The sequence below is a fragment of the Rhinopithecus bieti genome, unplaced genomic scaffold (assembly GCF_001698545.2).
Source record: "Rhinopithecus bieti isolate Rb0 unplaced genomic scaffold, ASM169854v2 scaffold_47225, whole genome shotgun sequence".
Taxonomy (NCBI): domain Eukaryota; kingdom Metazoa; phylum Chordata; class Mammalia; order Primates; family Cercopithecidae; genus Rhinopithecus; species Rhinopithecus bieti.
Window position 1 is genome coordinate 353,013 of NW_016819796.1, and position 13,554 is coordinate 366,566.

Genomic DNA, 13,554 nt, shown 5'->3' on the forward strand with positions numbered 1-13,554 from the left:
GTTTGTGGAAACAATTTGTAGAGGTTCATAAAACCATTAGAAAATTTTTATTGCAATAGAATCCTAAGCAGTAAGGCATGAGTGAAGTGACTGAGACAAACAGAGGTCTGTAACATACTAATGTTTGCTGAGCACTTACTAGAGAGTCAGCACAGATCTAAGTCCTCTCCATGACTATCTCTTTTAACCTACAGACAATTACATATGGTAGGCTCCATTAATTTTACCAAGTTGCAGAGAAAGAACAAGGATCGGCTGAGAGTAGTTTCAGACCTAGGAATTAAATCTCAACTCCAAAGCTCATGCTTTTTACCTCATGTCAAATATGGCAAGCAACTGAAACAAAGACTTGCCTTTTGGAACAAACATTTGCAGCTGACCTCTAATTTAAGAGGCAGATTTGCAATCAAGTTCATGTTCTTTGGAGAGCAGCTGCAGCCACTAATCAAAGGGCATGTATTTGCAACTGTGGAAAGGAAGTGAGTAGCCCAGGTGGTTTTTAGCAGCAGGTGCACAAATAAAAATTAGCGTTAGCAATTTCCAGTTTTGAAAATTAAGAGCATATATATGGTGATCTTTTCATTCTTATGTCTCTTTGACTTAAACTAAAAAGCATGATGCTTTAGTTTATGTTATGTACTTTTAGCAATTGGAAAGCTCCTAATAGAAATATTCTATGCCCATGAATAGAAATATTTCTCTGTTAAAAACATTTGAGAAAGCTATTGGAAAACACTCAATTCATTATTAAAGTTGGAAATATCTCAAATAAATTCATGTGTGTTTATAGAATAAATTATAATAGAAATATTTAACAATAACAGTTCTGGCTCTGGTTCATCAGAGTGGATTTTGGCTTAAACAACACGTGTGAATGTGTGAATTGGACAGATTCTTAAACAATTAGAGATATGTGGGTATTATGGAATGAATTGTGTCTCTCCCACCACACACACACCCAATTCATGTATTAAAGCCCTAACTCCCAATGTGACTGTATTTGGAGATAGAGACTTTAAGGAGGTAATTAAGGTTAAGTGAGTTTGTAGGAGGGGGACTTAATCCAATGGGATCGGTGTCCTTATGAGAAGGACAGCAGAGGGGTCAGTATATGAAGGAAGACTGTGTGAGGGCACTGTAACCAGGCAACTGTCTACAAGCTGAAAAGAGAGACCTCATCAGAAACCAACATTGCTGGCAGCTTGATCTTGGACTTCTAGCCTCTCAACCTGCGAGAAAATAAAGTTCTTCTGTTTGTTTAAGCCACCTAATCTGTGGTCTTCTGTTACTGTAGTCCTAGAAGATAAATATGGTGGGAGTAACTATTTATGTTTAAATGTCATTTTGATTTAATTTTAAAATCAATAATACATAAAATGAGGTGATATGGTGAAACAATTACATGATTTTCTTAAATAACGGTAAGACAACAGCATTTAAAAATAGTCCTGGATTCTCACTTTCTAGGAAAATTTTCTACCATTTAAAATATTTATCCTGGCATACACCTTTATACTTGTAAGAAAGCCATGTTTGTTTTTTAAAAAGTATGCTTTGCATATTAAGTACTAAATTCAGACTCAAAGATTTTACTCTCCTCTCTTACCCTGAGATCAAACACACACATAGACTTCCCTCTCCCTTTGATGGTATTGAAATAGCCATGTCATAATTTTAAGTTAAATCAGCACTAAGTGTTTATATTATTATGGCTATTGAATAATATGCCATTAAATCACACTAGTGGTCTATGAATATCTATTTTTCTTTTAAAATGTATTTTCTCTAGCATTAGCAATAGGCCTGTTGTTTTCATTTTGCTTAATTATGATTACCTAGTATATATCAATCATCCATTCCCCAAATCTCTTTCCAATATGTATCTCAACTTGCAATATTTTCAAATCATCATCTGTTTCCCCACTGGAATTATTCTTCTGGATTTAACAGTCTGCTCACTCTCCAAGCCTGCTACTGGGCTAAAGTCTTAGTATATCTCTTCACATTCTTCTGATAATTTCTTTTAATTTTCTCCCAGCAGAATCTTCTGTTTTTGAGTTCTGTGTTTTCCCTTCCCTTTCTCTCATTTGTTCCTTCATTTTGGTAGACTAAATCTTTAGCAGTTTCTTGAGGAAGGGTGCATGGAGGGTAAATTTGAGACTTTTAATGTCTGAACACATCTTTATTATTCAACAATTTCATTTTGTTGATAATTTCATTAACTATGATAAAATTATGGAACACCTAATCCACTAGTGTAATCTAGTGGATTACACTGGACCCTACTAGAACCTACTAGGCCAGACCAAATAAAAATGGAGTCACTCATGCTAAATGCCACATAACCAAACTAAAACTTTAAGGAAGGAGGTAGATCCCAAACACACCAGTTTTTCCTGAGAACAAGAAAGTCCAGTCTACTTGAGCCAGCGTAATAAGAAATTCCTCTCCGTTTCAATGTTAAAAAAAAAAAAGTAACCTGATGTTAACCAATCAACTTTTCTACCAATACTCTACTTTCTTGTTCCCAGCTTACAAGACCCACTGTTCTGGCACTGTCCAGTGGGAGCCCTCATGACCTTTTGTAGAACGGAGGTTGCACTGATTCGTGATTTGCAAATAAAAAATCAACCATATCTTTAATTTGTTGTAATTTTGTCCTTTGACAAGTATAAAAAGCTTCTCTGGAAGTCTTTTTTAATTTATATTTTAAAACATTACTCTACATGGTTCTTAGTTACTGATGAATCAAAACTATCCTGAATTTTAATCCTTTGCATGTAACTGATTTATTTGGTAATTTAAAATATTATTTGTCCCTAAGATTCTGAAATTTTGTGAGGATAAAATGTTTTAGTCAATTTTCATTTTGTTGAGGACCATGGCATTTACACCTGTGAAGTCATGTCTTTAGTAGGACATTTAACTTCCCTTTTTTCTTTTGCTTCTTTCTCTTTATTCTTCATTTTTTATTCATTATTTTTACTTCTGTGGTCTATAAACCTTATTACGTAAATATTGGACGTCCTGGGATGCTCTTAATGTTTTCTTAACTTTTTTCCTCCTTTTTTTGTCCTACTGTTGTGGAAATTATCTCATTTTTCTTACTTAAATATGCTACAGATTTTTGAAACTTTGTTATCCAATTATTTAAATGTCAGGATTTTTTTTCTCCCGAATGTTACCTCTGTTCTTAGTTTATGGATGTAATATACTTTCTTACCTTTTAAAGATAACAATTACAGATGTTTAATGTTTTCTTGGTTCCCTTCATTATATTTGATTTCCTCTCCGTGCCTGTGTTTCTGTTTTGGTTTACATGTGTCTTAGTCTTTCTGGACACAGGCTTTTCTTAAATGTCTACTAGTTATTATCTGTGTGTTAGTATTTAAGGTTAAGCACTAAATATTTTATCACAATCTTGGATAGATATTTGATTTCTTCTTCACTTCAGTGATCATGTTAAGGTTTTTATTGCCTCCAATTGTTGGTATCTCCATGTCATGTCATATGTTATTAGGCATATCAGCTTCTCCAGAGTAGAATTTAAACATGTTGCCAGCAATTAAGCATTTCTTAGACTTCTGGTTAAGTTTCTATATTAAAGATACATAAGAATGCAGTATCTCTAACAAAATAAAAGTTTTGGTCCTCTCTCATGAAATAGACTCAATGTAAGCAAGTAGTACAGGGCAGTTACAAACCCCTGTTCCACAAAACTTATTTATTTCTTGATGAGAGGAAAGAAGGAAAGAGTGCAGAGTAAGCAGCTGTCTCATAAAAATGTGATATGCAAATCGTGCACATCATTTCCACTTGTATCCCATTATCAAAAATGGAGTCATATGGCTTTACCAGCTGCAATGGAAACTTTGAAGAGTCATTTTTAGCTGGGTGACCATGTGCTTAGACAAAGCTTAGAGCAATGAGCATTTCTATTACTAAAAGGAAGAAAAAGAGAATAGATATTGATTAAAAATTAGCAATGATGTCCACAGGAGCCAAATGCTGGGAGTTGGAGATCTCACAATTCAGCATGTAGATTTTCATTTAATTTTGCTTGTTTCAGGACCATGTGTCTGACATCAGTGGTGTCTGACGTCATAGTCAAGAATTCCTCTTTTTTCTTTCTCGTTTGCTTCTTAGTTGGCTTGCTCTTTTGATTTTTAAAGTTTCAAGTTTCTGTCTCAGAGTTGGGTGTTGGTTGTCTGGCTCAGTAACTTGGGAAAGAAGTACAACTGCTTAACTCTCAACTATAATTGAGAAGACTCAAGTGAGTCTCCTCTTTCTACCCCTATGGGCAACTCCAAAGCAACCTGGAGCTTCCAATTCTTGAGCCATCCTGGGATTCTATGGTGTAAACAGGCTTTTTTTTTTCTGGATTTCCATCAGAAATTTCTGGCCAACCCCTAGGTACAACTTAGGTTTAGCTTTCTCTAGTTCACTAAGTTACTAATCCAAAGTTTGCAGGAGTTGTTTCCTTTCCCTTTCCCCTTGTCTTTGTAGATAAATGACTTAAAAAACCTTTATTCTATTTTTAGCAGTTTTTATTATTTTACAGTATCATTATGTTATCTATCTTGGTAGAAGGTAGAAATAATAGAATGCAACATAATATGACATACATTCTTCCCTGGACTCTTTTCCAGTGAAATCAGACAAGAGAAAATAGAGAAATTGGGACCTAAGGAAAATATATTCATTTCTGTTTGACAAAATATTGAATTTTGACTCTAAACACTTTCCTTTTCATATTAGTTGTGTCTATGTAATTTAGTTGCAAAACAATGTAGACATGAGAGATTGCTAAATGATTCTAAATGCTGATCTAAGTTGAATGGAAAAGGCAGAAACTTCTACTTTCACAATGCTGAGGTTATACAAGCTTAGGAGAGGAGCCCCATAGGTATTATAAGGGAACATATGGCTGCTGGGGTAGACCATTGGTGGAGATCACAGTAAGAAGTCAGGAAGTCTAGTGGGGCCTGGTGAAACGGAGGAAGTGGTTTTCAGAAGGCTGGGCTTCTATTCTAGAAAAATATTCTATTCTATTCTGTTCTTGAATAGAATAGAAATAGAAAATTTCTATTTTATGCAACAGAAATGGAATCCAGTTAACTTCCAGAAAGTGAGAAGTGATCCAGGATCTATATGGATCTATATGGATCTTCATATGGATCTATAAAGGTAGATCCATATCTTGGATCCATAACTTAAAATCTGCAATTAAAACAACTTCACTATGGACTAGAAGCAAATGCTAGGAACACAACCATTTGCAAATCCGATACTAGGGAACCACGCTCATTCTCAATATAATTAAAAAGGGAAGAAACATTCCAGTACTGAAGAAATTTGGGTATTTGCAAATTGCAAAGGGACCAGAGTAATCAGTTCAGACATCCAGAATCTAAGGATGCAATAGAATTAGATTGAGAAAGCAAGGGAAGTACCCAGTGACTGGACCAGCACATGTGTTCATTTAGGGACCCGTGGTGAAATCTATTTGATGTTAAATCATCAGACTACTGAGGTAAGCTTCTTAAAAATAAGGTTGATACCAGGTTTCAAGAGGCTTAATTTGTAGATAGATATTATATGGATTTGGAAGTAGAAATTACAGGAAGACAGAAGGTTAGAGTCAAGGAAATTATGCATTTTCCATTTACCTGGAAACACTCCTTATTATCTGTGCCTTAAGCTATAATGTATCATGTCAATCATTATTACATAAAGTCCTGGAAGTAAAGGATCCTATACTCTAGTCTTTAATCACACCGTTTTTTGTCCCTTTCTGTAAAATGTAAGGCAGTAGGACCTCTGGGTCAGCAGGAGATGCCCCAAGCTGGGACTGTCTCCATTTTTAGAGAGCGAATAACTATCAAAGTGACTAGCAGTTTTGTGATGAGACCCAATAAACACCAAAGGGCAAAAAAAGGAGTTTTATTCTAATATATTTTTAAGAAGAATAAAACAGACACAGCACATTTTCCTTTTTTTCTACATATCAAACTTGTCACCAAGTTTGTTTGTTTTTATCTTTAAAACTTTCTTAATTATGCCCCTTCATCTGCATTTCTATAGCCACTGTCTTAGTAAAGTCTCGCATCATGTTTCTTTGTGTTGCTTCAAATGACTTCTGCCTTATCTCACTATTTCTAATTCATCCTCTGGTAAGCGAGCTATCTATCTGAAATCTAAATATAGCTATGTTGCCATTGCAATGCTAAAGATATTTTAGTGGCTTACTGAACAATAAGTCTAAATTCCACCACATGTCATATGGTCTATTTCACAATCCGTTCCATATTTACCTTTCTAAACTTCCTCAATCAACTCTAGTCTTTACGATATCTTGGAAGTCCATGAATACCCATTGCTCTTGAAAACCTTCTAGCCTTTTCATCTTCTGGCCTGTTTTATGCTTTTACCATCACTTGTGCGTCCCAAGAATTGGGAGGCAAAGGGAAAGATCTGGGAATAGGGAAAAGAGAACCCTTTTTACTCAATACCTCCCAGTGAGAAATAGTATTTGTATTGTTGGTTGTTCTCACTGATTTTGTTTCTCTCTCTCTCTCTCTCTCTCTCTCTCTGTGTGTGTGTGTGTGTGTGTTTGCCATCATAATTCTTGGAAAGATAAAGGTGATTCCAAACTCTAGAAAAAAATACCTTTCAAACCTGTCTCCTCTTAAAGCAAAGAAGTCATTGAATGTTTTTACGAGATTCCTCCACTTGAAACTCTAAACTTCTTTATCATGTGTACATAAAATAAATTCTTGCCTCAAATATGGTATATATCCAGTCTAGCACAGAATGTCTTCCAGCCCCTAAGTTCCCAGCCAGATAGATTGAATGTGAATTTCAGTAAAAGGAAACAATTACTGCAGTGAAAAGACCTAACGTAAAAATAGTGACATAAATGTCACTGAGTTAACTAGTTAACTAGTAATCCCTGAAGAAAGAAGAGAATAGTGTTGAAGCAGAATTGTGAGATACGCATTGACTGATTGTTAGGCAAAGAAGGACCTTTGAGATTGAGCTACATGTTAAGGAGGGTGCAATATACTCTAAACTCCATGCAGTATATAAAGCAGCAGCTCCTGGAAAGAGATACGTGTAACAGGGTCAATCTACAGCCAGGCTTTTCAGTCAAATTACCTTAAAATAAATAATTTTATTTTAAAATTATTAAATCTCATAAATAATTTCATTGTGTATTTCTTTTACTTTGCTTGTGAAGATATAACTTCCTGGAAATAGGAATACAGTCCCTGGATCACACCTGTAGCTGTAAGAATTAGAGACCCCTGAAAACCCAGCCTGCCCCTTAGTCAGGGCAAAAGAAACCAGACTGCTCTTACCAGAGCCCATGCTGGGGTGTGGTCCCCAGGGAAATCTCTCCCTTACACCCATTTATTAGGCATCCTTCAGAAAAGAGAACTTGTTAGTGCCTCACCCTCTGAAATGTCCTTCTCACGTTTTCCAGTAGGCTGTTCTAAAGGGGTAGAGGATGCAGGGCAACTCAACCAGAGAAAGGCCCACTCAGAATCATCTGTTTTGCAAAGAAGCCTCATCCTGGACATCTGTCACTGGCCCATTGGGATGCTGTTAAAGAAAAATTATTTAAAATTAAATTTTATGGTATTTATTAAAGTTCTCACCCACATATAGCCATACAGCAATGTAGACCTTTTTTTCTCCCTAGTAAAATATTTGTCCTTGAATAATTTGAGTAACTGTATAGTTTGTGCATTGTAACTGACAATAAATAAAAATAGAAAAAGAATGGTGATTAAGAGATCAGCCTTGAATATTCTATGTTCTAGGTACGGCTAAAAAGCTTACTAGCTGTATCACTTGGAACACTAGATTATGTGAACCTTAGAATCACATACATAATAGAAAATTTCTATTCTATGCAACAGAAATGGAATCCAGTTAACTTCCAGAAAATGAGAATTTATTACCTGGATGCCAAGAACTCCTCAGGAAGGATCAGAAGGCTGATGAACAGTCTTTTAGCAAGCACGACCTAGGTGGCTCCAAAGAGTCTTAGTCACAAACATCTCACCTGGGCACTGTCTCTAAGATTAGTGAACTCTGAATCTGTGCTTAGGTAAAAAATCATGCTTTGGACATACTGAGGTGCGGACAGGAAGGATCAGAGGAGTGGAACCTCTAAGAGCCATCCTTCCTCTGTAGAGTAGATGGAACTCTTGAGTTTAGCCTCTCTCCAAGGCTGGGGTTAGGCAGGGAAAATAGAAGCTGAAAACCAAAGCAAACAATACCAGAAGGCACTAAATAATAGCTACATGAGAGGTTTATTTAGGAAGATTAAATGGAGTTTTGCATGCACACTGAAATAGAATGGTATATCTATAGTTTCTCTGTAATTGTCAAGTAGAGTCAAGAGCTGAGGTGCAACGGAAGATAATACCCCCACATTCTAAGAAGATCCCTTCTCTGGGCTTTACACAGAGATTAAGCTGACTCCCATATAGTGGATGCTGTCAATTACCTGCAATCAACTGACGAAGTTAGCAACCCCAGCCCTCAACAGTGAGTTAGCTGCTATTGGCTCACAGATGTCCCCTTCTCCAGAGAATTGCCCTCAAATCATTGAGGTTGGCTGCCTGGGAGATTATGGCCAACCCTACTGTCTCTCCATCCCCACTTACCCCTGCTTCTGTAGTAACTTGAAGACAAGGATGAATGGATTGATCTGGGGTTCCAATGTCCAACTCCTCTTCTTTCAGACGGGAACAACGCTGCAGTGTGATATATCCTTAGAGCTCCCTGTGGATTAGGCCCATCCCTTACATCTTCAATAAATCTTGAGCCTTCATATCCCTGTCTCAGGATCTGCTTTGTAAAGATCCTGAGACATATTTACCTCCCAGCTGAGGTAGCTGGTTGGACAGATGAAGATATAGGGAGAGGGAGTAGGTAAAGAGAAGTGGGGAGACATCAACCATGTCTTTGGTTTTATGGAACATTGAGGGTATATTTATTTCTAACTTCTCACATTTCTGATCTGAAAACAGTTTTAGTTAAATGACAACAAAAAACATAGAACTAGCTAGGCAAATTCGTAATGAAGGAGAAGCTGGACCTATATCAAGAGACTTGGGATTTTAGAAGTAATTCTATATCTATATGAAATGATAACACAATTAGACCTCAAAATACTACTGCAGTTTAACAGCATCAAACAGAGTATTTAAACATGGGGAGATATTACATCTGTTACTATATCAGCAAGAATGACTGGGGCCTTAAGTCATCTATGTATCTCAGAAAGCAGTTAGGAATGAGTCCCCAAAAACAGCCTAGAATCTATGGAGAAGCACATTTTTGAAGCCACATGTAGCATTTAGAGATGTTTCTTGAAGACTTGGGCCATCATACTAAGAAATTGTTAAAAATGTAAGTGAATTTCACAGGGAATACCAGAAAGATGAAGTACAATAGTCATAGAATTATTGGATAAGTTTTAAGATGACCCAGTTCATGTAGGCAGGTATTGCTTGTTCCCCTAGAGAACATGCCTAAGAGATTTATGGGATTAGGGCTCCTAAAGGAAGGTACAAAGAAGATATTTAAAAAGGAAGCTGCCACGTATATCAAACATTTTTCTGCCAAAGGTGTTTAATCTGTGGCAAACCATGAGGAAACTAATAGGGGAAAAAATTCATTTGATAAAAAACAAAAAAGCTGAAAAACCTACCAGATTAAAAGAGCCAAAAGAGATATGACAATTCAGTGGAAGGTATAATTCTTGATTGAACCTGGATTGACAAATCCAAATAAATAACATCCCTAAAGGACAACGTTAGAACATTTGGAGAATGTTGGATATGATCTGTATGTTAGATAACGTTATAAAATTAATGTTAGATGTCCCAAATGTGACCATTCTAGTGTGGATATTTAGACATGCCTTATTCCTAAGGGACACATGTTGAAACATTTAGATGTAAAGAGTCATTGTGCCTGCCAATAATTCTCAAATACGTCATGAAAAACAACAAAAATATACATATAGAAAGAAAGAGCAGCAAAGTAGCAAAATGCTAGAAATTGCTGAACCCAGAAGAAAAGTAATGAGTTTTAATGTACTATTCTTTTAACTTTGTAGCATTCAAATTTACCAATATTAAATATAAGAAAATTCATTGGTTAATTTGGAAAATACTTTTGTCTATTTATTACATTAAAAAAAAAAACTTTAAGGAAAGCAGAAGTTGAGTCCTGTGTGCGGGGTGATCTGATGAAATAATAACTCCAGGCTGCAGTTTTCCCATGCAGAAGGGAAAGATGGAAAAAGATGGCTTTGAATCGTGGAATTCATAATTTCACACATTTTACCGTAGAAGATGTTTAAGAATACATCAGCAAAAGCAATGTCGGGGCCAGAAAACAGAGAAAAGATAGTAACAGTTGGATATCCAAATACAACAAATGGTGCCAACACTATTAGAGGTACAAAAGGGAGAGCACAAATGAAAAAACATGAACATGGCTAATCTCTTATTTTTTTTTATTTTTATTTTGAGACAGGGTCTCACTCTGTCTCTCAGGCTGAGGTTCAATGGCACAACCGTAGTGCACTGCAGCCTTGACCTCCTGGGCTCAAGCTGTCCTCCCAACTCAGTCTCCCAAGTAGCTGGGACCACAGGCACATATCACCATGCCCAGGCAATTTTTGTATGTTTTGTAGAGACAGGGTTACCCCATGTTGCCCAGGCTGGTCTGGAACTCTTGAGCTGAAGTGATCGATATGCCTTTGCCTTCTAAAATACTGGGATTGCAGGTGGAAACCACTGCACCCAGCCCAGCTCTTCTAAAAGGAGTAGAAAAATTCAGAAGCAGATGGAAATAGGCCCCAGAGCCACAGGAAACACTGCGTACAGACACAATTCTTTGGCAGAGTCAGACTTGTTTATGAGCCCTCAATAGGCCCTTCATGTGCCGGCTTTCAGGAAACTGGAGAGCAGCTCCAGTTCTTAAAGAAGGGTGATTCCTCAGTTTCGTGGACATGAGTTTAACAGGTATTGCAGGGCTATAGGGCAATGGGCATGGTTGACAAAGCAAAGAACTGAAATGTCATTGCCCCAAAGGAAATGCAGGCTTTCGCTACACAGTTCTGAGGGAGATTGAGCAAGATAAAAAAGTTGGAACTGATATTTGACTTTTAACTTCTTTAGACGTTAAAGTTAGAATTTTAAACTTTCTTTGGAATTTGACTTATAAAGGCAATAGGAATTAATCTAGTGAGCTGAAATTTCTCCTTCATAATTTGCTAGGTTAAGTTTTATTTTTCATTTGGGACATCCTATACTACATAGGTTGATCTTTGTATTATTATTTAGCCTAACTGGTAAAATATATTGGATGAACAGATTTGGCCAACTTTGGGGCAGAAATTAGACTAGAGGATAAATAAATCTTCAACCTTGGGTAAAATATGATCCTGAAATAAGTTAATGTCCTGCTCTGACCAATTTCATGGCTTCAAGAGCAAATGGTAGCAGGCCACTGCCAGTCCCACAGGCTTACCCATGGCAGGACACTAAATTGAAATAGCAAGTCTTTTTTCCTTTAGAAAAATACCTATTTTAACATTTAAAAGAAAGACTCAAATGCATCCCAACAGCTTTACCAGGCTTCGCCACAAAATATATTTACACATACTCAGGGACTTGAAGTTTATTGCAGAGCTCTTTAACTGATCAAGTCAGGGTGAAGTGACCACCTCCCCACAACCATCCTCGGTGCTTGTCATCTTCAAGGATGTCTTACCCTGGCTCAGGCTGTGGGGGTAGCTGCAGTAGAAGCTTGCCTTGGAATTATGAAACCGGTAAAATTAGCATGGTTCTTGCAGCCAGCGTCACCATAGAACATCCTATTTATTGAACTGGAGTGTTCCGAATGAGCAGGCTGAACTTGGTTAAGACAGAGAGACAGACAGAGAGAGAGAAAGAGAGATTCTGTAGTGCTCCAGATTGAAAGCAGATAGTCAAAGGTAAAATAAATTTCAGTAGCCTGTTCCTTCCTGAGTATTCAGCAGCCCTGGTTCAGGAATTTTTCCATTTGCAAGAATCTTAAAATATTTTTTCTGGTTAAATTCTTTTTATTTTTATTTTATTTGCATTTATTTTATTTTTGGCTACTAAGTGGTTTTGATGAATTTGCTGTGATCCAGGAGTGTTTAAGTATTTCTCTTAGAGTTGGCTTTGGCTCAGATTGTTTCAACAGTCTTGAAATGAGATCAGGGAATGTAAACCTGGACCATTCTTTTGTAGGTCTTTTGCTAGCGGAAGGGAGACTTCCCTTTCAGGTCATCAGTCTTCTGCCCTGAGGATGAGCATAGTACATGGCTGGTTTAGCACATTCTTTATAGTTGATTCTAGCGGGTAGTGAATGAAAAGCTTAAGAAGACTATGCAAATTTTTGGCTTTCTCCTCCACTCTTCACTTGACCACAGAAGAAGAAGAGCATTCAATTTATTGATCTGACTGGCAAGTCTAGGAGAAGAAACTCAGATATGCTTCCTCTTAATCTGATTTTGGATAAGCTTGCTGCAAAGAGAGTGCTGTTTTATCTGATGGTCACCATGTTGTTAGTTCACTGGGGTGTGGAGTAGGTGTGTATGTTTAGAGAGGGAGAGATGAAAGCTGTTTTCGCCAGAATTACTCTCTTTAATATCTTTGGTATAACTTTATACCTTTGGTATAATGGTGGAGCTCTTCCAGGCCAGGTTCTTGAAAATAGTTGTATTGTGGGCTTAAACCTCATTATGGAATGGGAATATCTATATTCATAAACTATTGACTGAAATGAGTCTAACCTTCTATTGTCATTATTGAAATAATTGACATTCACAAAATGTAAAGTTACATAATATTATATGATCCTAATACTCTAAAGTGTTACTTAGGTTGATGCATTTTCTGTATTTATTACAACTTTCTTGAGAGGATTACCTGAACTAGTGCAAATTTTTGCATATAACAAGTTTCAAAATTAGTGGGCATTACATATGAATTTACTCAGAAGGTTAAATATTTTCTCTTTCTTTCCCTTAGTAATATATTTATAATCTTGGATCTTTCAGCTGTCACTCCAGCTAGTCTTCCAAATGAGTATTATACAGAATAGACACCCAACGCATCCAAACCCTTCACTTTTGGCTTCTGCTTGGCTTCTGTTTTCTGCACACTATGCAAACATCTGAGACACTTTTTTCCTGTGTTTTCCTTTAAAGCTTAGGCTAATCCTAGAACTAATCAGCCATATGTTTTCTCATTGCAGATACCCAAAAACAGCCTTAGAATGTCCACGGATACTTTCAAAGTGAAGGAATAGTTGACAATTCCTTTTATCTTAAAAAAAAAATTCAGCAGGAAAGCAAAGATTTTATATCTGTATCTGTATTTACATCTATATCTATCCATCCAGTTTTATTGATTGTTGTTGTTTGCTTCTTCTCAGACTGCAGTCTCAACTCACAGCCCCAAACAAGTGGAGGTACAGGGGTCTTCATTCTAGAAG